Source organism: Carettochelys insculpta, chromosome 15, assembly GCF_033958435.1.
Source record: "Carettochelys insculpta isolate YL-2023 chromosome 15, ASM3395843v1, whole genome shotgun sequence".
Classification (NCBI taxonomy): domain Eukaryota; kingdom Metazoa; phylum Chordata; order Testudines; family Carettochelyidae; genus Carettochelys; species Carettochelys insculpta.
Genome location: NC_134151.1, coordinates 3451987 through 3473676, shown reverse-complemented (window position 1 = coordinate 3473676; position 21690 = coordinate 3451987). Strand labels below are relative to the sequence as shown.

At 54.2% G+C, this 21690-nt stretch overlaps 1 long non-coding RNA gene across 1 annotated transcript; it reads left to right on the top strand.

Annotated features, from left to right (window-relative positions):
• The first annotated feature begins 10916 nt into the window (after window positions 1–10916).
• LOC142021103 (uncharacterized) lies at window positions 10917–19240 on the top strand. The gene is made up of 4 exons (XR_012647595.1): window positions 10917–11080; window positions 13270–13329; window positions 17697–17997; window positions 18271–19240. It is a non-coding gene; the product is annotated as an uncharacterized LOC142021103 (long non-coding RNA).
• Window positions 19241–21690: the final 2450 nt, after the last annotated feature.

The following is a 21690-nucleotide window of genomic DNA, read 5'->3' as shown; positions in this document are numbered from 1 at the left end:
AGTCAAAAACAATATTCTGAAATATTCCAGTCCTTGTCTGCAGAGTTTTTTCAGTTGACTGGATATAGACTAGTAGCAATGAAACAGATTTTAGGCAACACACACTCCTTTTCATGACAAGAAGTGTAGAGCGGTGTCTAGGACATGTTCATGGTTAGTTTCCATCTTTCCTCATCACGCTCACTTTTTTGTTACTAGCAGCCAATTGCATGCTGGGAAAAGTAGTTCCTTCTGTGCTCCATGGGCAGCTGTCTAGGCAGGGTGCTGGCCAAGGAGCTCTAGCTCCCAGGATGCCTTGGGTTCCCCCACCATGCCTTACGGGCTCCCCCCTGCACAGCACAGCAGGGTAGAAGGAAGAGAAACCGATGGGGAGCAGGTGCATTTTCACCCGTTGCAAATGGCCTCCCCCAGCTATGGGCCCGTAATGTCAGTGATGGGACAGGGGCCGGGGCAGACGCACGATCTAGCCCCACGCACTCGGACGCCTGGGTATGTACGAGTGGCTGCTACCCATGTGGCTTCTCTCACACAGCTGCCTGCAGCGTAGACAGACGCGTAAGGGTTTATTCAGTTCCAGGTGCTCAAGAGAGCTGCCTTCGAGCAGGAGGTCTTCGGTGACATGCATCTGTGTGCTGTGACAGCTGGGGCTTAAAGACTGCCAGGTCAGAACCACCTTCGCCTCCGGGCACACGCTGGTGCCTGGCGCACCGTTAGGAATCGATCCTAGATTCTCGGCTGCACGTTCCATCTAGCTGCCTATTAACTCTCTTAACTGCTGCCAGTTTTATCCAGGGAGAGGCTGCCACTTCCCCATAATAAAATTCTTGGTCCATGTGCGTAGAGGCACAGTCAGCGGCTTTTGTTGTGGGCTTTTCGTTTTCTTTTAAAGCCACCCTTGCTCGGGCGATCAGATACAACCTCACCAGAGCACTAGTCAACGAAAGTGCCGTAAATGTAAACGTATCTGGTCCCAGTTCCAACAGCCAGTCTCAGGGCAACAATCTGCCGTGTTTCCTGTCTTGTCTTTTTAGCAACCAAAGTGAAGAGGAGAACGCACGCTGGCTTTTGATGGAAACTGTGTAATGAGCCACAGGCCTCATTTGGGGACCTTGAGGAAAACTTGAACTTTGTGTACTATTCAGAGCAAACAATACAGCCCACAAGGTTGTCCCGGCTTTCCTGTTTGCAATTTACCTGCGAACAACCTCAGCGCCAGATTCCCCCCGATGCTGATGGAGTTAAGGTAGCAGAGAAGCCTTAAGTCACCAGTTTAACCTAGTAACAGAGAGAAAGCTGGGCTAGTCTATATACTACTGAAACAAAAAAGCAGTCAAGTAGCACTTTAAAGACTAACAAAATAATTTATGAGGTGAGCTCTTGTGGGACAGACCCTCTTCTTCAGACCATCGCCAGACCAGAACAGACTCAATATTTAAGGCACAGAGAACCAAAAACAGTAATCAAGGTTGACAAATCAGAAAAAAATGATCAAGGGGAGCAAATCAGAGAGCAGAGGGGCAGTGGGGGGAAGATCAAGAATTAGATTAAGTGAAGTATGCAAAAGAGCCCCTATAGGGTCCCAGAAAATTTGCATCCTGGTTCAAACCACGTGTTAATGTGTCGAATTTGAATATGAACGAGAGTTCATCAGCCTCTCTTTCCAAAGCAGAGTGAAAATTCTTCTTCAACAAGACACAAACTCTTGTGTCATTAACAGAAGGTCCCACTCCATTAAAATGTCGACTGACTGGTTGTGGCTCAGGAGTGTTTTGATGTCTGTTTTGTGCCCATTAACTCTTTGTCTGAGAGAGTTTGAAGTCTGTCCAGTTCTAATTCTTGACCCCGCCCCCCGCCCCTGCTCTGATTTGCTCACCTCGATCTTTTTTTCTGGTTTGTCCTCCTTGATTATTGTTTTTGGTTCTCTGTGCTTTAAATGTTGAGTCTGTTCTGGTCTGGCTACGGTCTGAAGAGGTGGGTCTGTCCCACGAAAGCTCATCACCTAACAGATTATTTTGTTAGTCTTTAAAGTGCTACTTGACTGCTTTTTTGTTTTGACAGTTTAAACTAGATCAATATAAGCCAGGGTTGACTTGTCCTTGGTTTAAATCCATCTCTGAGGGGTTTAACGGGCTCGATTTTAACTGGATCTGAAGATACTTTTCTAGCACTGGCCAGGCCTGCGATAGTTGAAAATTTCATTATGTTAAATTATCTAACAAAGGAGCGACCCTGCTGCAGCCTGTGGGTTGCTCCAAAACTCGGCTCAGCTGACCTGTTGCTTTGCAGATCTGCTGTGTGATTAAAGTGATGTGATATTGTTTGTCTTCCCTCTTGGATGGTTCCAACCCTATAAGGTGTTCGCCGAAGGGCTGACCGGCTGTTCCCGAGGTGGATGTGTGGTCACGGGGCTGGGGAAGGACAGCTCTGGCTCTTCTTGGGCGTGAAGCTTTGGTGAAGTGGGGCCAATGTCCACGGGGAATGGAGCGGCCTGGGGGGCTCCCAGGGGCAGGCTGAGGAATGTTTGCGCGTGCTGGTGGGTGATATTTGCCCAGCTGTGCTGGAGACGCGCGAGGTGAACACCTGGCCCAGATGGCGACAAGGTTCATTCCTGATCCTGGCCCCCAGCGCCCAGCTGAGCCGAGCGAGGGGAGGGAGACGAGCAAACAGGAGGTCCTGTGCCGCAGCAGGACAAGGATGACTGGGGGTTTGTGGGGTGAGGGAGTTTGACTGGAGGAGACTGGGGCACTCCCTGGCTTCCTCATGCTCCTGCCGGCATGACTCTGAGTGCGGGAGCAAGGGACAGCAAGGCAGGCTGGCAGCTACCGCTGGGCAGGGTCTGAGCCGGGAGGGATCAGAGCCCCTGGCATGGGGCGAGGCATGGTGTGAGCCAGGGAGCTGGGAAACAAGGCCCTGCTGCGGCTGCTGCAGAGAAAGGCTGCGCTGGCCGGCAGAAGGGGACCCTGTGATGCTGGAGGCCAGGCCTGAGCTGGGAAGGGCCCTTAGGTGAGTGTTGCCCAGTGTCTGAGCCCTCCAGGCGTTCAGCGACCGGCTCGCTCCTGCCCCTCCTCGAACACTGAGCTCCTTCAGCTCTGCATCGCCAGTGCCCGGGTCTTGGCTGGAAGCAGCTGTTTGTGTTGGGAGGCTGGGACGCAGCCCCCACAAGCCCCGGGGTGGGTGGTCCTGGCAGGCAGGGCCCAGCTCCAGAGCCACACGAGGATCAAACAGGAGATGGAGGCGGGGGGGGGTCCGTTTCTTTTTTAAGGCCTCAGCTCGCGCGTTGCAGAGCCCAGGTGATGGGATGCAGGCGGCAGCCAGGCTGTGCAGGCAGCAGCGCAGCAGGGGCAGTGGGAGTTGCCCGGCGGGGGGCCCAGCTGGTGCGTGGGTCTGTACAGAGGCTGCGCTGTGGAGGAAGATGAGAGGAAAAGGCTTTGAAAAAGCCCCTTGCTGTGAGCCGGGGGGTGCGGGGAAGAGCGGGAGAAGAGAACCCCTCCCCCGGGGAAGAGGGGGGCTCTGAGGAGCGGACGCAGCAGGGGAAGCCCTAGACAAAGGCGCCCAGAGAAGAGAAGGAGGGAACCTGTGTCTGGCTAGGGCAGCAGGGAGCCGCACCAGAAGCCGGCCGGCTGCGGAGAGGCAGCGCAGGGCGATGGGCGCAGTGCCAGGAGCCGGCAGCGCCGGCCCACCGGAAGGGCCGGCTGGGAGCGTGTGGGCGCCCTGCACCGCGTGCCTGCCCCATGGGGCGTGCGGGGTGAGGGAGGGGCTGTCTCCTCTCACCTCACTCGGCGAAGTCCCAGCGTGCTGCAGCTGGGGAGAGGGGCGACTGCTCTTCTAACCAGGGCCTGCCCGCCTGAGGGATCGGCCTGGCAGGAGCAGGGCTCCGGCAACGCCAGGCCAGGGGAGGTCATCAACGTACCGACATCTCCTTTGTGATTCCGGCCGGGAGAGCGGGCGGCAATGGAGGGGCGGTGTCAGGCGGGGGTCCGGTGCCAGGCTGCAGGGGCAAGGGGCAGCGCTGGGAGGGGAAGGACAGAGGTGTGGGTAGGAGGGGTGTCCTGCTGAGATTGAACCACCCAGGCTCTGGGACGTTATTCCATGGTGGGGTCTAGCAGGACACATGGGCACCGACCCACAGGTGCCGGCTCGGGTACAGTCCTGCTGGGGTTGCACGGCTCTCTGCAGGGGACTATTCCCCAGCGTCCTGAAGCTGCTCCTTGGGAGCGACTCTGAACCTCCAGCTGCTCGATGAAGCTGCGTGGGATTTTCGAGGACAGCAGGTGAATCGTGGCAAACCCAGGCAGCCCCGGCCCAGCCGGACCTCGCCCGGGGAGTTTGCAGCAAGATCAGACCATTGGAAAGTGGCTTCTTCCACCCCACTGCTTCCTGGCCTCAGGGTCAGCAGCCCAGTTCAGCCAGAGGAAAGCTGCAAACGGCTCAGACCCGTGGCGCTGGTTGGTAGCGCTGGTGTCCATGACCCTGCACTGACGTGGGCCAGCAGCAGGGGAGAGGGAGACACGCAGCCTTTTGGTGAAAGGCAGAGCTCTGCTTCGCTCAGGATTTGCCCTCCTGGCCACCTCAGAATCCGAGGGAGGCCCCAGAGAACCTGCTAGTCTTTCCTAGGGCCAAGGGGGGCGGCTGAGATCTTGGGCTTGGAAGGGTTGTGCTGGGAGCATCTGCCAACGGGGACGGAACAGCCAGGGCGTGGGACCTGCTCTCAAACCCTGGTGCCAGGAGACAGGAGAATAGGGTGACCGCTCTGCTCTCTGGCAAATGTGGGACACTGGCCTCCGGGGATGGAGGGGCCCATGTCAGGGCCCCGGTGAGGCACAGGGATGGGGGACTCCACGGCCTCTGTCTCTGAGGGGGAGTGGAAGAAGGGGGCTCTGCAACCTCCTGGCGGGGGGATGCCTAGAATAAGAGGTTCACAGCCACCCAGCGGGGAGCGTCGGGGAACGCTGCAGCAGCCTTGTGGCAGGGGTTCCTACTGCACCAGGGAATGGGGCAGCCACCCCCCAGAGGAGCGTCTCTGCAGTGGGAGCTGCCTCCCATAGGCCTGGGGTGTCAGAAAACGAGGCAGCAGAGCTCACTGGGTGGCCAGGAAGTGGGGCAGCTGCCCTACGGAGGAGTTCCCCTGCAGCAGGAGCTGGGGGCCCAAGCCACCGGGAGCTGGGGGATGGAAGCTCTGCAAAATGCGGGACAATCTGCCCATTTTCTTAAAGTTGGGACGCCTTCGAGGCGGCTTAACTAAGGGGCTGTCCTGGTAAAAAAGGGCAGCTGGTCACCTTCGAGAAGAACCCTCTAAGCCAAGTATCAGAGAGGTAGCCGTGTTCGTCTGTATCTTCGAGAGCAACACGGAGTCCTGGGGCGCCCTATAGACGCAGAGATAACTGAGATATCTGTTAGTCTATAAGGTGCCTCTAAACCAAGACATCCAATCCTCGGAGTCGACGGCAAGCTCCTTGAGGTTCCTCAGGCTCCTTATGCGTTCCCTGACATCCACCTGGGTCCTGCAGCTCATTTCCCCTTCATCCATCCTGGAGAAGGCACATCACAGAGGCTGGGAGCATTTCTTGTGTCTTTTGTTTCCGATCTCCATGGGCCGAGGAAAGGCTTTCCCCATGGAGAGAGTCCAGTCACCCGTAGGCCCCTCCCGTCGCTGCTTGGGATTAGCTTAGCGAGCGTTTGAAGTGCAGAGGGAGAAGTTATGACAGTTCTGTGCAAATACGCGGCAGACAGGTTTCTAAAGGCGGGTGGTGCTTATCTGGGGCTGAACCAAGGACGCATTGTAAGACAATCTGGATTCAAATGAAGGAATGTGGAGTTTCAATTGAGTAGGAAGAAAAATGTGCAACCCATGAGAGCAGTCAGGCTAAGGAAGTTACCAGGAGAGGTTCAGGGAGGCGCGGTGGAGGGATGTGTTTAACAGAGATTAGATAACATGCATTAGGGGACTGGCCTGGGGGATGAAAGTCCACTAGGTGAAAGGGCAGGGGACATCTATTTCAGACCTGGGTTGCATCATTACTGCGGGAGTGGCTGACCTAGGAGTGCAGCTAGAAGAGAGGTGTAGGGCATTTTGTTATGGAATTGCCTTCTTTCCCCCAAGGAAAAGTGCCATCCTACTGGGAGGGTGCAGGTACGGGGGAGGGAGGCCAGCAGAGGTGTAAACATTAACACTTCCAAGTGTCTCTCTTTGAGCCCTTCTTCTCCATCAGTGGTTTCCGAAGATCCTTGAACCGTGTGTCTGAAAGGAAGATGGGGACGTAACAAAGCTAGAAGCGAATGGAGCAAATCACATTGCATATAGATGCCCAGCTGGGCACTGAGGTCCTCCAGGTGTCTTTGAAAGTCTCGCCCTAAACAATGAGCTATTTTTGTTATTTTTAATGTGAGTTGACTTTGGGGGGGGTGAAAGCTCTGGAGATTCAAGATCTGAGTGGGTGAAGCGTCAACATTCACCCGTCAGTATCTGGATAGAGCCGTTGTAGGTGTGAGGGGGGAGCTCGGATCACAGGACACCCCCGGTTCCTGACCTGTTTGCTGTGGCACCTGTGATGGAGGGTGCCTGTGTATGGGGAACGTGTCTGAGACCAGCGCTGGTACCTTCTTGATGTCTAACCTGAAGGCCTAAGGCTGAGGTCTCAGACGTTCTCCTGCCACTTGGATCCCGTAAAAAACCTCCAGCCCGATGGCGAGATCCCTGGGCTGGCTCCGTAACAGCCGCCCGTGCGGTACGTCTGCTGGAATGGTGCACCACGTGCGCGCCACGGAAAGTAACAGCTGTGGAATTTAGATCGGAGCCATGTGCCCTATTAGCCACGCTCTCGGAGATGACCCACGCCTGCCAATCGCAGGGGCAGGAGAAGCAGAGTGAGAGCGTCGCCTATGTTACAGAGCATGCTCACTACAAGGCAAGAGGAACAGCTGGGGGAGAGGACACACGATCCCCTGCACCTGGCCTATGTTTTGGTGTTTTTAATAAGCAGAAATCAAGCCAGCCCTCCTCGAAATCCCTGGGAGTCTTATCCCTGACTTCGGCTGGAGAAGGAGTGGGAGCGCAGCGGGAGACCGGACAGACTGCTGCTCTGATCCTGCCATGAACGGCAGGCAGTCAGACCTCTGCACCCACACAGGGAACCACAGACATCTGTGGGGTTCCGGGCGGGTGCCATGAGAGGTGTTCCCTGTAAATTGAGTGCATGGGCAGCCACCCAGGAGAAATTCAGGTGCTGCCCAGCTGATTAGCAGAGTCCCCGCAGCTGGCAGCAGGTGTTTCTATGGTGGTGCACATCCACATGAACCTTGGTGCACATAAGAAAATTTATTCCATACATAGATGGAAACAATTAGAGGGAACCCTGGCTGTGAAGCTCGGTGCAGGATTAGGGTCTTGTAGAAGGTTGTTGCCAGACCAAGGCCCTGGGATGGATACATGCCAGCTCAGTGTCCTGAAACCCTGCATACTTAGTGCTGGGTGTAATTAAGAAAAGGAAAACTTACTCTACCAGGAGTGTCTAATCGTGAAATCTCTAGGCTACGGCACAGCAACCTGCCTGGGACTTCTAAAGCTGCTGGCCGAAGCGCCAGAAAATATACGGCAGAGAATGAGCCAGCCCTGGCAAGGGAACTGGAGTGGATGAATGATTAGGTCTTTTCCATCCCCAGCTGCTTTCATTCTGCGCTTCCCTTGCTCAGCCAGTGACTTACCTGCCTCGTTCATTCCACGTGGAGCGCGCAGTTATAGAGGTGTGCCCTTAGCCTTTTGAATCACGCTTACAACATACATCCCTGTTCAATCATGTGTTTTATTATTTTACAGAGTGGCTGTCTTTGCAGCAGTCACAGAAGTTCTTCATGGAAAATTGCATTTGGCCAGGACAGATTTAGCTTGACAGTGCCCACGTGTATATTTAAAGAGCATTAAACACCAGTGGTGGTGGTGGTGGTGGTGGTGGTGCGGGGGTTCAAATTAAGTAGCCTGATGCCTTAAGTAGCCTGGTGGAGGAGGCCAGGATCCTCACCTGGAGTAAAGCAGCATAGCTCTATTGACAGCAGGGGTGTGACACTGACTGACATCAGCTAAGGATTTGGTACAGTCCCAGAAGTCCTGACTTCTAAGTCTGGCCGTGACTTTGGGGAGGTTGCATCTCTGCATCCATTTCCCCCTTGTAAAAGGGGTTAGTTTCCTTCTCACAGGGCTGACGTGATTCTGTGTTAGCTCCCTTATGTCCACCAGGTCAAGTGCTGTGGGAACACTAGGAAATCCTAGACGAGAATACTTTCCATTTGTACAGCTCCTTACGCACTCAAAGCACTTTCCTAACTCTCAGGGTGTCGGGTTCTAACCTTGTCCCCTCTGGGAGCTGGGCTGGCCCCCGCTGGGATTTACCTGGTGTCTAGGTCTTGTACTGGCCTTGTGCACAGGGCAGATTTTCACCCTGTCTGTGGTCTACTGATTAGCAGCCCGAGACTGGAATCTGTATCCTGCCACTGCTTTGCCACATGAGCTTGGTCAAGTCACACAACCTCTGACTCAGACCCTCAAAGGCACGTAGGCACCTGACTCCCCTTGATTTGGACCTTCCATACCTTTGAAAAGCAGCCGCAGAAGTGCTGTGCGCCCATTATTGCCTGGGATAAGTGGCAGTAAACAGGTGCGAAATAGCAGCACAGTTCTAAATCCATTCAGGGCAGAGCTGCCAAATAAAGATTTTTAAAAAGGAGAGCGAAGGGGGGCAGGGTCCACTCCTCCTCACACACCCGGCGGTGCAGCTCAGGAATAATTCCTTGGAACCAATTGGAAGTATTCCAGTGTGGAGCCGAGTAACTGACGAACCAGTTCTGAACTGCAGAACCCATCACCTTTATTCAGAGCAGCATCCTTATCCCTTTCATGTCTTTACAGCCCTTTTTCGTTTAAATGGCCACCTGTGTTAATCTGGATGGTAAATTGTCCAGTGGGGGGTCGCAATGAAGAGGATCCCACAGTATTGTTATGAAGATTGGCATCAGACAATAGTGGGATGCAGTAAAACCTGGGACCTACTGGGACTTATGGGCATAAGATTAGGAAACGTCCAGCACTGAGGAGTCCAGGGAGGTTGTGGGAATTGGAAGAGGGAAGGAGACTCTCCCAGGGGAAATTGGTGCATGGCAGGAACTGAAACACAATAGGCTCCGGAGCCGGAAGGTTAAAACCCCTGCAGCCGTTCCCAGCGAACACAACAGCCATCACGGAAAAGCGCATCGGGAAATTCGGCCATTAGCTAAGGCAGCTGGGCGAAAAAGTAACTCTGGCATTTACTAAAGCGTCGCGGGCTCGGTGTCTGCATTAGCTATTTCACAGGTGAGCCACGCTGCAGAACGCCCTGGAGAAATCCCTCTCGGAGTGGCTTTCCGGCAGTCCAAGCACGTTTGCTTTTTGCGGGTGTGATGCGGGCGCTTGAATAACCTGCAGTGTGTGGGGGGCGTATGGTAGCACGAGGAAGGAGCACCGCCCCCCTATGTGCTGGCCAAAATTTTAATTGCTACCTGGGCTGCCTGCACATCCCCCTTCCTTGCCCCTCGGGGTGGTTTCCCCCTGCATGCCCTCCCCACTGCTGGCATCGGTCACCCCTCCTGTTCTGTCACTGACCCCAGCTGTTTCTAACCCGAGACCCTGCTCCCAAACGCACACGGTGAAGGGCTTAAAAATCGTCAGATGTTTAAAAAGAATAAATGCTGGATGGCTTTTCATTTGCTGTCTCATTTCCTGGGCCTTGAGGGGCTGTGATTTCAAGTTTTGCTCTGCAACCAGGAGGGCTACAAACGTTTCCAATCCCCTTATCCCCGAAATCATCACATCTTCGTCTTTCCAACGACTGGGCCCAAAATGAAATTGCTGTTGCAAGACCTCTGCCCAACTGCAAGTGCTGGTCAGACCGGTACGGCTAAGCCTGGATCGGGGCCTTGCGATTAGTTTAGCTGTGTTGCCAAAGCATCATTTAAGTCAGCGTTTGAGTGGTCCATGGACCGGTCGGTGCGGGTCCCTGAGACTTAAACTCTGCCAACTCTCCCTCCCCTATTTAAAAACAGCCAGTGAGAAAAAGCAGCCAGGTTCCATCATAACAAAAAAGCAGTCAAGTCGCGCTTTCAAGACTAACAAAATAATTTATTAGGTGATGAGCTTCGGTGGGACAGACCCACTTCTTCAGCCCATAGCCAGACCAGAACCGACTCAATATTTAAGACACAGAGAACCAAAAACAGTCATCAAGGTGGACAAATCGGGAAAAAAATGATCAAGGGGAGCAAATCAGAGAGCAGAGGGGTGGGGTGGGGGAGTCAAGAACTAGATTAAGCCTAGTATGCTCAAGGTTCCATCCTGTTTTTTAATAGGAGCGTTACTAATAAAATACTAATTACCTTCTGCTTCACATCTTCCCTGGGAGGACCTTAAAAGGGCTTGAGGCAAACAGTTTCTTAATAAGTTTTGGAGGGGGAACCCTGTTAATCCGTATCTGCAAAAACACGGAGAAGTCCTGTGGCACCTCGCAGGCTAATATTTCAGAGCATAAGCTTTTGTGGGCAAAGACCCGCTTTGTCAAATGCACGGGTGTTTGCCCACACAAAGCTTATGCTCCAAAGTACCTGTTAGTTCTTGAGGTGCCGCAGTTTCTTAACAGTCGCAGAGAGGAAGCCAGAGTCTCTCCGAGCAGGCTTTGCACGGGGGAGCAGCCAGCCCCACCGGAGAGGGTGAGAATTGTCCTTTGCCAGGGCTCATTCTTTTGTCTGATTTATTCCCAGCCAGCTGACAACCAAGGCCAACCCAAGCAGCCAGACTGCAACCAGAGAGTTCAGGCACCAGCCTGGGAGGAGGGCTGACCCCCCGCAGAAGTGAACCACAACACGGGGGTGTCAATCAACCCGCCGGCTTCCGAAGCCCTCCCCCCCCGCACGGGCTTGTCCCCGGGCCCAGCAGGCTGCCGAGCGCTGCTGCTGCCCACGAGGCCCCAGGCCGGTTCCAGCCCCCGCAGCTCCCGGGGGAGGCGGTGGAGCGGCAGAGGGAGCCCGGGGGCTCGGTTACCCTTCAGCGCCCAGGCCCAAGGTTAATGATTAGACAGGCTGGGGCCCTGAAGCTGGGGGCGGGGGCGGGGGCGGGGGACGCTCGTGCTTCCCGGAGCGAGCTGCGCGCAGCCCTTTGATCCCCGCAGCCCCAGGGAGACGGGGCGGCGCCTGGTCGGGGCATTGCCCCACCCGCGCTGCGGCCCCCGGGGGTGCCCGTGCACCGGCGGCTCTCCCGCGCGGTGGCGCCCCAGGCGGGCCCTGCCCCCGGCCCTGCGAGCCGCCCGGGGGGGACTGATCGCCCGTGGGGCGCGTGTCCGCACGCGCGGGGCTCGGCCCGGGGGGGGGGCCCATACGACCGGGGGCGGGGGGCGGCGCACCCCGAGCCTGTGGAAAGCTGCCCGCGGCCGGGGGGTCCGAGCCGGGGGCGCCCCCCGAACTTCGCCGGGCGGAGCCCCAGCCCCAGCCCCGTCCCCGTCCCCGTCCCCGTGGCAGCCGGAGCCGCCCGATCGATCCCCATCGATCGCCCGACGCGCTGCTCCACTTTCCAGCCAATGCCCGGCCGGCGGCGCGGAATTAGGGAAATCGCCGCCGCCCTGGCGGTGTCATTTCCACACCCTGCCCTGGCCGCGGGCCAGCGCCGGCTGCACCCAAGAGCTGGGCCGGATCGGCGGCCGAGGCGAGCCGAGCCGAGCCGAGCAAACCAGACCCCCCCCCCGGCCCCCGCTGGCCCGGATCTGGTCTCCCCTGGGCCGCAGCCTCCCCCTGCCCGGTTTGCCCCGCGAGTTGTGGGCCTGAGCCGTGGGAAATCCGCCTGCTTCCCACGCGGAGCCCTGTGCTGCCAGCCCTGAACCAAACCCGGCCCTGACCGCGCTGGGAACCACGGCCGCACCCCAGGTGTAGCGCCAGCTAGGCCGGTGTCCACCTTGGGTTCCCCCTGGAACACTGAACACCATTGACTTCAGTGTCCTGACACCACCTGGGCACCTGCTGCACAGCCGCATCAATTTGGCCAGCACTGTAAGATGACACCAAATAAATAACCTAGCGCTAGTTCTTAAAAATATATTTTCCAGTTAATTTTTCATGTCCAATCTCATTCCGTCTTAACCTGGAGATGATGATCAAATGTTAGTTTCTTGATTCTTGGCATGGAACCAAAACAGACTTCTAGTCAACTAGCTAATGCGCGGGGCTATCCTCTAGTAGAAAGCGCTCAACCATGTTCCATAGTCCTTATACCACAACCAGAAAAAAAAGATTCTCTTAGCTGAAGCAGCTTGTGCTTTTGGAACAGGAGACTCATAAATTCTTTTCCTGCTACGCCACCAAGTTCCTGGGGGCTATAAGAGGGGACCAGCCATGCAGGCTTGGGGGTGAAGAGTTTGTTGGTTTATTCCCCCCAACTAATTACGGAGTAAGAGACAAAAGTACAGAGTCTGTTATTTACTGCTTAATTTTCTGAGTGTGCATGAGAAAATGACCTCTGTGTTTTTAAAGGCAGCTCTGATACTAGGTACATAAACCAATGGCATTACCTACCAATGGAATCTTGTTTGCAGACTTAATAGACCAGCTTTCATGGTATTGATAATGCTTTGAAATCTCTCTGCTAACCTCAAATGCTTTATAATTGATAACGTAAACAATTGAAAAACAAGGTTACCATAAGCACGATACGAAATAAGCTCTTTACCTGCAAGCCCACTGGAAAAGTTATGCTTTAACCACGTATTAATATGATAACATTGGCAATGCATTTTTCAGAGCCATTCCTGCCAAAGGTAAGTAAAAGGATATTTTTAAATACTGTATACAATTTCCATGCTATTTATATGTAGCCTAATGACAACACAAAGATGCTAATGCTTTTAAATAGCGGTAAACAAGTGGTATGAGGGTTGGACAGGGTTAGCCATGTTAGCAGGGTGTATAATTAAAAATTGTAGCTGTGATAGAATCAGGAAGTTACATGTGTCCATATTTCTAGGTCTATATTTAGAACGCTACTACGCCACACTCCTTCTGTTCTTCTGGGAATCAGCTGGACCCAGGTGCTAAATTATTAATGTTCTTCATTCAGCAAGTTCCCCATCATCTTGCTTCTTCTCCTGATTGTTCCGGTGGGCTTACTAACCTCCTGTCATGAATGGGCTTGACTGGAACACCAGGGTATATAATAGCCCCTTGGCAACCACGTAACGATCGTCCATGTTTTGTCTTTGATCTCAGCCATGCAGACCGTCATGTTCCCATATGAAATTTCTCCATGCAGTGCACCGGGTAGATAAGGTGGGTGCATTCATGTTGCCATGGTTGTTTGACGTTTGCTAACAAAACAGTCCCAAATCTATGTGGCTGATTTCATGCACCTCTTCGGGAGACGAAGCCCAGGATCCTTTGGCCAACGGTGGTCAAGGGCTAATTACGAGCATCAAGAATGATTAAAGGTCTATAGAACATGAGCGATGAGGGAAGACTGAAAGAACTGGGCTTGTTTAGGTTAGAAAAGAGAAGACATAGAGGGGACAGGATAGCAGTTTTCGAGTACCTCAAAGAGCGTTACAAGGAGGAGGGAGAAAAATTGTTTTCCTTGGCCTCTGAAGATAGGAGAAGGAGTCATGGGCTTAAACTGCAGCAAGGGAAATTTAGGTTGGACATTAGGAAAAACTTCCTCATTGTCAGGGTGGTTAAGCACTGGAGTAAATTGCCTGGGGAGGTTGTAGAATCTCCATCGCTGGAGATATTTAAGAGCAGGTTAGACAGTCACCTGTCGGGGATGGTCTAGATGGTGCTTGGTCCTGCTGAGAGGGCAGAGGATTGGACTCAATGACTCTGGATGTCCCTTCCTGTCCTAGTGTTCTATCATGCTATGTGGCAAGTCTCTTTGGAGTGGCTTGGATGGAGGGACCGATCCTGGGTCTACTTTTCAGTTCATTTGGATGCTGACCTCACAAGCCTACAAAATGGGCTTTACTTGGGTATTGGTGTGGCCTCTTGATGGGGATAGAAGTCAGGATCCCCGAGGGTGGTTTCTGGTTCTACCTGTGATTTTCTGGGGGACCTTGGGCAAGTTGTGCTAATCGCTCAGTGCCTTGATTTCCCCATCTGTAAAATGGAAGGAAAAAATACCACCTGCCTTCTGGGAGTGCTCTGAGATGCTTGGTGAATCCCAGGATAAGAATACCAGTTCTCTACTTACAAGGCTGCTGCTTTTCTCACTGAACTTCCTAGTTCTGCAAGATATCAGTGGGGTTCCACCAGCTGCTTTAATGGGCAGAGCTTAGAGAACACAGCACCTTTCTGCTAAGGGGTGGAGAACGCCATCCTGGCTGCTGTTCTGGAGTTCCTCCATTATTCTGGCAGCCTTCCCACCACCCCACAGAATAAACCCCGGGGTGCTCCAAACCAGGTGGCTCTGCGGAAGCTCCAGACCAGCTACTTCATGGTTCTGTTGGAGCTCCATGACCAGGGACTTCCCTCACGGTAGCTGGACTGTGCAGTTTTTGAGGAGCCCTGAAAAAGAGGGGAACCGAGGCAATAGTGCTCCAGGCTGGGGAGAGCTAATGTTCCTGCCTCTGGCCCATCTTCTCCATCTCTCCCAGCGACCACAGCGGCTTTGAGCAAATCATTTAACCTCACTGCTCCATCCCTGAGAATGGGGACAACAGCACTGACCTCTCCAACAGGGGGTGCTGGGACGGGCCGTTATTAACCTTTATTCCACGCATGCTGGTAGTGGCTCAAATGGTATTTGCCTATGAGGCTCTGGAGGGGCAGAACAGGCGTATTCATAGTGGCACTGGGGGGAGCCCAGCCCAAGTCGGGGGGCGCTGGAGGTTGCTATTTCATGTCACAGTGGCTCAGTTAAGAGTTAAGCCCAGGTCTCCCGAGGGCCCATCCAGAACCTTAGCATGGTCCCATAAAGTTTGTTTCCAGCCAACAGTCCTGGCTCTCAGTGTTCTGTGCTGTTATTGAGCTGTAATTTACCAACACATCTTCTAAGAGCCCAGCAACCTCTTAGAAGTGTGGAAAACACATTAGACTAGCTGGAGAATTGGATAAAGTCGCTTCAGTCATGCTCTGCCACTGACTTGCTGGGTGACCTTGGGTGAGTCACTGCCTCTCTTTGTCTCACAGGTTCCCCAGCCATGAACTAGGGTTCAGGACGTTGACCTCCTTTGTAAAGAGCTCGGAGATCCACTGATGATAAGAGCTGGGGATTGTGATTAGAGGCTGGGACTTCCAAAGGGAAAAGTCAGGTGCCTAACTCATCTGGAAGCCAGAGCTGGGTGCCTAACTCCTTTAGGTCCCTTTGCAAGTGCCAGCTAGGGTTTTCGGTGTGGCATGTACCTTACCATGTTCCCTAATGGAGCCAAACCTTCAGAGATCCCAGCATAGGTCACAGCTGCCTTCCAGAACCCTGTTGCAACTGGGCTAATGGGTGTAACTAGATGACCTGGCTCAGTGCTAATTGCTGTGGCAGTGCAGTGAGAGCTAGCCGGAGCGGGAGACAGGATGGTAATCTTGACTTTGGGAGAGCCCCAAGGAGAGTGAGTGGAGGTGCTCTCCTGGGGATTGTGTAACGTGCTCCAGATCCAGGCTGGACCTGCGGTTCTCCTTGCCCGGCACAGGAGCTTGCTACTAAGGACTTGAGGGTTATGCAGCTTTAATGTAGATGATCTTGGAGTCATGAGCAAGGCAGCGTGTCTGAGTGTCCCAGGCCAACTCATGTAGCCCGTAACATAAACTCTCCCTGCCCAGCATCTGTGCAGCCATTCCATTCCAACGTTCGGCTCCAGCTCGGGGCGCGTGTGTTCTTTTTAATTCGTACCCCGAGGGGCCTTTGCCCTGTGCCCCCAGTGGGTTGGCCTCAGCAAGGCCGGGAAGGGGAAAGCAGAGCTGTTGGAAGCAGAAGACGAAAGCGGCCCAGAGGGGACGCGGGGATGCGATGGAAGGAGCTGCATTCAGGTCTTGTGCCCAGCGGCTTCTGAAGGCACCCGGTGCCTCTTCCGATGGCGGCTTTTCAGCCCTGCGGCCAGGGAGGGGGAATGGACTCATCACCTGCTACACGAACAGCAGGAGAGGAGATCCAGACCGTACGCCACCCTGGAGTGAGCTGATTTGTGCTGTAGTTGGACCCAGCAAGATTAAAGTGGGTCCTTAATTTCTGGAAGCCCATCAAACTCCTCCTCACTATTTTCCTTCTCTCCACCTCCCTCTTCCGACTCCATCCTTGTGCCCCCTAATGCTGACAAGTATGTACTGCAGCTGCTCCTGCAGCCTGGTCCGCCGCGGTGGCTGCGTCTGATTTTTCCATAGAGCTCCCAGGCTGGAGATCCTGCCATGTGCACAGTTCCCGGCAGGGAAACTAGAGGCTCCAAACATAATGGAGGACCAGCAGCTGTGTTGGAGTTAGGCAAAAAATACAACGAATTCACTGGCTTGTAAAATGGAGTGGGCCAAAACGGTGTTGGCCTCTGGAGGGCTCTTTCTTTCCACTGGCTTCTCTGAAATTCAGTGGCATAGCTGCAGGGAAGGAGGCATTAGCTGGCCAGCTTAGGCAGACAGGCACGCAGAATAACCTCAGATATAGCCACATGGCAATGAAAGCCCCCGAACCATGCAAAACACCCAGCCGGCTGTGACGTGCCTGGCCTGCCCGGTGCCACCTCTGCGCTGGGGGGTGCAGTGGGGCTATTCAGGAAGTGATTGGGAAAGTGGTGATGCTGGAAAAGCCGAGACTGATGCTGTATTCCCGACTCAGGCAAACCTCGCCCGGGTCACAAGACTGGGGACCTTTGTCTTCACTTGCTCTCTCTGTCTTCCCCCTCTCCAAAATAATGAAATGCAGTAAATGACATTAACGAGCCATTCTGGCCGTAGATTTCAATGCGCAGCTGTCAGCCAGCGCTCAGGTTCTCCCATGGGCGCTGTCTCGGCTGTGTGGCACACAGAGAGTGTTTTCTGTCCATGGGGAAGCGGGTGGAAGCTGCCTTAGGAACATGAAGTAGCTCCTCTCCCTCCTAGCTCTGTTCCCTCCCAGCAAGGAGACTCTACCCGTGTCTCCAGCTCCCCCAGCCCAGACATCTCTTCCTCCTCAGCTGGCATCGGTTGGCAAAGCTGCCTTAATGTGGCCCGGCTGAGGTGTGGAGCCCTGGGGAAGGGATGACCGTGCTTGTCATCCTCTGGGGAGTCGGGCTAAAGAAACGGTTCCCGCAGGAGGAAGGATTCCACCCGAGAGGTTCCGGTGCTTGGACTGGGTCTATCATTGTTGGTTCCAGTGCCGAAGGGCTGGAGGCCAGGGCCAGGGAGTTGGCACCATTCCTCTCCTCACCGTCCCTGGGAGCCTTCCTGGGTTGTTACTGATTTGGGCCACCTGCCCTTTTGTTGCTGAAGGATAACTACTTGCCTCAGAAGCAGACAGTCAGGGAGTGGTTGAGCTATTCTTCCAGATAAGCCATCTTCTGCGTGAATCGTGTGTGTCTGTCCTTTGGGTTGGGGCTTTGTCATAGAGCCTGTGTTTGGGCTGGGGCAGGCTGGGGCTTGGCCAGTGGGCTCATGGGATGAGCTGGGGTCTGCATGAGAAAGGGGACATGCACTTAAACTGTAAGCAGTTGGGGGCCGAGACCGTCTCTCTCTGTTCTGCGCCTGTACAGCACCTTGCACGGTGGGGGCCTCGATCCCTGGGACCCATAAGTGCTCCTGCAATGCAAACAGCCTCTTCTCATCGACGAGGCGAGAAAGAACAAGAGGAGCAGGGTTCTGCTTTGAAGGGAAGGCAGGAAGAGGAGGAGAAAAAGGTGAAAGAACTCCAGAGAAAGCAGGAAGGAAACAGCCTGGTGTGGAGATCTCGAAAGCTGAAGACTGGTGGAGTGGGAGAAGAAGGGAATGTTAAAATGGAAGGGGAAGAAAAGAGAGATAGGTCAGAAGAACCCCACCTGGCCTGCGGTTCAGCCGGTGAGTGTTATTTATCCCGCCGCTTTATTTTATTGAATTTCCCCAGCAGGGACCTGCTTCTCCATAAACTGGGGGAAAAAGGGCAGGCTGGTTGGGCCCAGCTGCCGCCAGGAGGGTTTACTTAGCTCTGATTGCTTCATGCACTCTCTGTGGGATGGGCTTTCAACAAACTCGCCTGCCATGAGTGGCAGGTAATTTTGGTGTGTGAAAGTTTTGAGCCCAGCTTTGGAAATAATTAAAACCAGAAGCTAAATAATCCTCATCTTACTGTAGCACCTGCCGCCTGACGATCGCAGAGTGCGTGGTGGCCACTGCTGGCTGAAACCAATGGAAGGACACCCCCGCTCCCGGATCCCGAGGGGCCTCGAATGAGGGCTGCCAGGCCAGAGCGTGTCGTTCAGCTGTAGCCCTCTACGGTAGCCTTCCACTGCAAGGCCATCTTACCTCTAGGCCCTGGGAGTTCTGCCCGACCACGGATCGCAGGACTCAGTCCCAGCGATGGGGATTTAAAGCTGTGGTTGGGGCTGGTGCACCAGCAGCTTGCCTGGAGGGAGATCCACTCTCCTTCTCATCCAGCCACCCAGAGGCAATTCCTTAGAGAATCATTCACAGCTGCCTGAAGACACCCAGAGAGGTGTGGAATCTGCAAGGGTATAAGATTTCACGTGTAGCAACTTCCTACTTTAATAGCCCATCAGGGGCCCGTACCTCCTCCCTCCTGGGGCCTCAGTAGAGTATGCGATTTGATTTATGGCCTGTGGCCGCAGCAAGGAAACCAAGGCAGCACTCGTCAGCAAAAGCAGGGAGGAGAAAGGAAGCAGCGAAGGTCTCTGCATTGAAAACAACACTAATAACGTCAGCCGCACCTTGAGGCCCCAAGCGTGGCTTCGAAAGGGGATGGGTTGGCCGAGGGATGTGAGGTCTTAGGGACCAAGGGAGCCCGACAGCCCAGGGGAGAGCTGCCTGGAGCAAGTTGTGACCGGCGGGACGGTTGCTAGGACCAGTAAAGAGATTGGTGGTGATGGGGCTGGGGAAGAGAGGGTATTGGCCGTAGCTGCGGAGCAGGGCTTTCCTCGAGCTCCTCCATCTGTTGCATTCACCTGCTGTCTGTCGTCTTCAGCCGTGAGCAGCAGGGACGGGCGCCCAGAGCAATGGAGCTGGCTTCTAGGTGCTACTGGAATGTTCTTTCAATGCACCTCCCACCCTCGCGCCGGTTAAGCCCGGCCTGAGGTTGTGAAATGATATTGCTGGAGCCGTCTTGTTTGAGTTTGATTGTGCGTGTGTGCTCGGTAGTTAATGAACGACTGTTTTTAACTGCACATGGCTGGCCTCAGGTTTATCCCTCCCGGCTGCAGGGGATGTCATGCAGTTGGACAATTATGGGTGTGACCAGCCTGTAATGTGACCTCAAAACCAGCCAGTCCAGAGGGTTTGAAGCTGGGTGTGGCTGTCCCCAGAGGGAGCACGCCAGCAATGTGCTTTGGCAGACTCACACACAGACTGAATTATCCAGAGGCAGCAGTAGGGGAGCTGGGAATGGAAATGTAGCACCAGCTGACCCAGCTTGCCAGCCCCAGGGATAGAACCTGTGAGCACAGGGTCTAAAGCCCTGCACTTGACCACATGAGCTAAAGGCCAGCTGGATCTCAGCTGAGGCTGTAGAGCAGAGACTTTACTCACCCCAGATGAGGTCTCAGTGCCTCTGGGTACTACAGAAAGGCGTATCAGACCACTGGGAAGGACCTGACTTCTGGATTAAAGGTCAAGAAAATGTGGCGAGACGAATATAATCCTGCTAAGACGCTGCCATTCGTTCCCGAGGACATTAAGGCTCGTGGCAAATCTTGTTTAAGTCTCGCAGTGCTCATTGGAGGCCTCTTGTGGTGAGCCCATGTTATGAGGTGGTGTCCTCCTGGGCATTGTGTACTGCCCCTTCACATGAGCGGAGACCCTGCCATGTTGTGTGAGATTAGCAGCTGCATGTTACACTCTGCTCTCCCCGCTTCCTGGAGGCTTTATAGCTGTTCATTCTTGGCTGCTGTCCTTAACTTGACACTGGAGTCACCTAGGCAGACAAGTACCAGAGAGGGAGCTGTGTTAGTCTGTAGCTTCGAGAACAAGAAGAAGTCCTGTGGCACCTTAGAGACTAACAGATATTTTGGAGCGTGAGCTTTCGTGGGCAAAGACCTGCTTCATCAGATGCATGAGTGGGGGGTGCATCTGATGAAGCGGGTCTTTGCCCACAAAAGCTTATGCTCCAAAATATCTGTTAGTCTATAAGGTGCCACAGGACTTCTTGTTGTCCTTTAGGCCGGCAGACACAGTGAGCTTTGGTCAGAGAGAAGAAAACCAGGTCAGATTCACCCACAGTTATGCCCGGGGAAGGGACTTGCCCAAGGTTAGACAGCCTGGCAGTGGTTGAACTGAAAATTATATCCTGAAATCTCAGCTACCTAACCCCTGGACTACGCTGCCATTCATGCTCACACACCCGGAACAATGTGGGAGTGATGCTGATAAATTCCCTTCTCCACGGCAGATCTAAGCGGCACAGCAGTCCTGTAGCACCTGCAAGACTAACAATTTTATTTATTAGGTAACGAACTTTCGTGGGTTATTAGGGTCTTTATGTGGGGTCGGCAGCATGTCCGACCTATGGGCGTCCTTGGGCACCTGCCTGGCTGGTACCACTGCTGCAGGCACCCGCAGGCTCTCGTTACCAGGCTCACAGGAGGAAAATGCCCTCTTGTATCTCTCTAATGGGTTTTCGACAGCTCCTGATTGAAGCATGCCCAATTTAGTGCTTGCCATAAGTAACTTTTTACATATCCCTGGGGAATCATTTAACTTATGAATCCTTCCTAAATCTACAATTTCAATTAAAAGTCAATGGTTTTTCTTTTTTTTTTTTTGCTCTTCCTCGGGAGATCTTCCATGAATGAAATGTACCAGCAGGCCACATCAATCCCCCTCGTTACGCTGTCGGAGGCATCAAATCCATGGCTGCATGGCCATTTGGAGCCTGATTACCTGGTTCACTAGGGCTGTCTTGGGCCACTCTGGTGGGGCAGGGCTGGCCTAAAACCAATGGCCCTGACCCTGGGAGGATCCCCTTGTGCTGGGGAACCCTCCGATGGCATAGAGGCTCTCAGGCCACTCGCCTCCCAGGCAGTGGTGCAAGGAAGGTCCTGGCTGGTCTTTGGCTGTTGGTAGCTGGGGTAGAATACAGCAGCCTTTGGGCTGCTCTAACTTACATCCAGGGAGCAGCTAGGCACTCAGGGGGTTCATTGGCAGGGAAGCAGAGCAGTGGCATGTCATCAGCTGAGCACCTTCCCAGCAGCACCTGTGCTGAGTGCTTTTGGCTGGAGACTCCAGGCCTAGCTGTCCCTGCTCCACAAGGCCAGCGTTGTGTCTCTCCAGATACTCACAGGCCTGGATGGGGAAGTGCCTGGGGTGAGCCATAAAGCCAAGGCTTTTCCCTCGCCTTGGCTGCGAAGGATCCTGTGGTGCCGTGGCCCCAGGATGGAGGTGATCAGGCCATTTTCCTGCCCAAATCCACAGAGAGGTTGAACTTCTCTCGTCCGGCAACATCTGTGGTCCAGTTCTCTGGATGCCCACTTAGCGTGGGTGTGGCCGACTTTCCTGCAGTCCCAGAAAGTTTGTTTGCAGGCACCAGCCCTGGCTCTCAGTGTT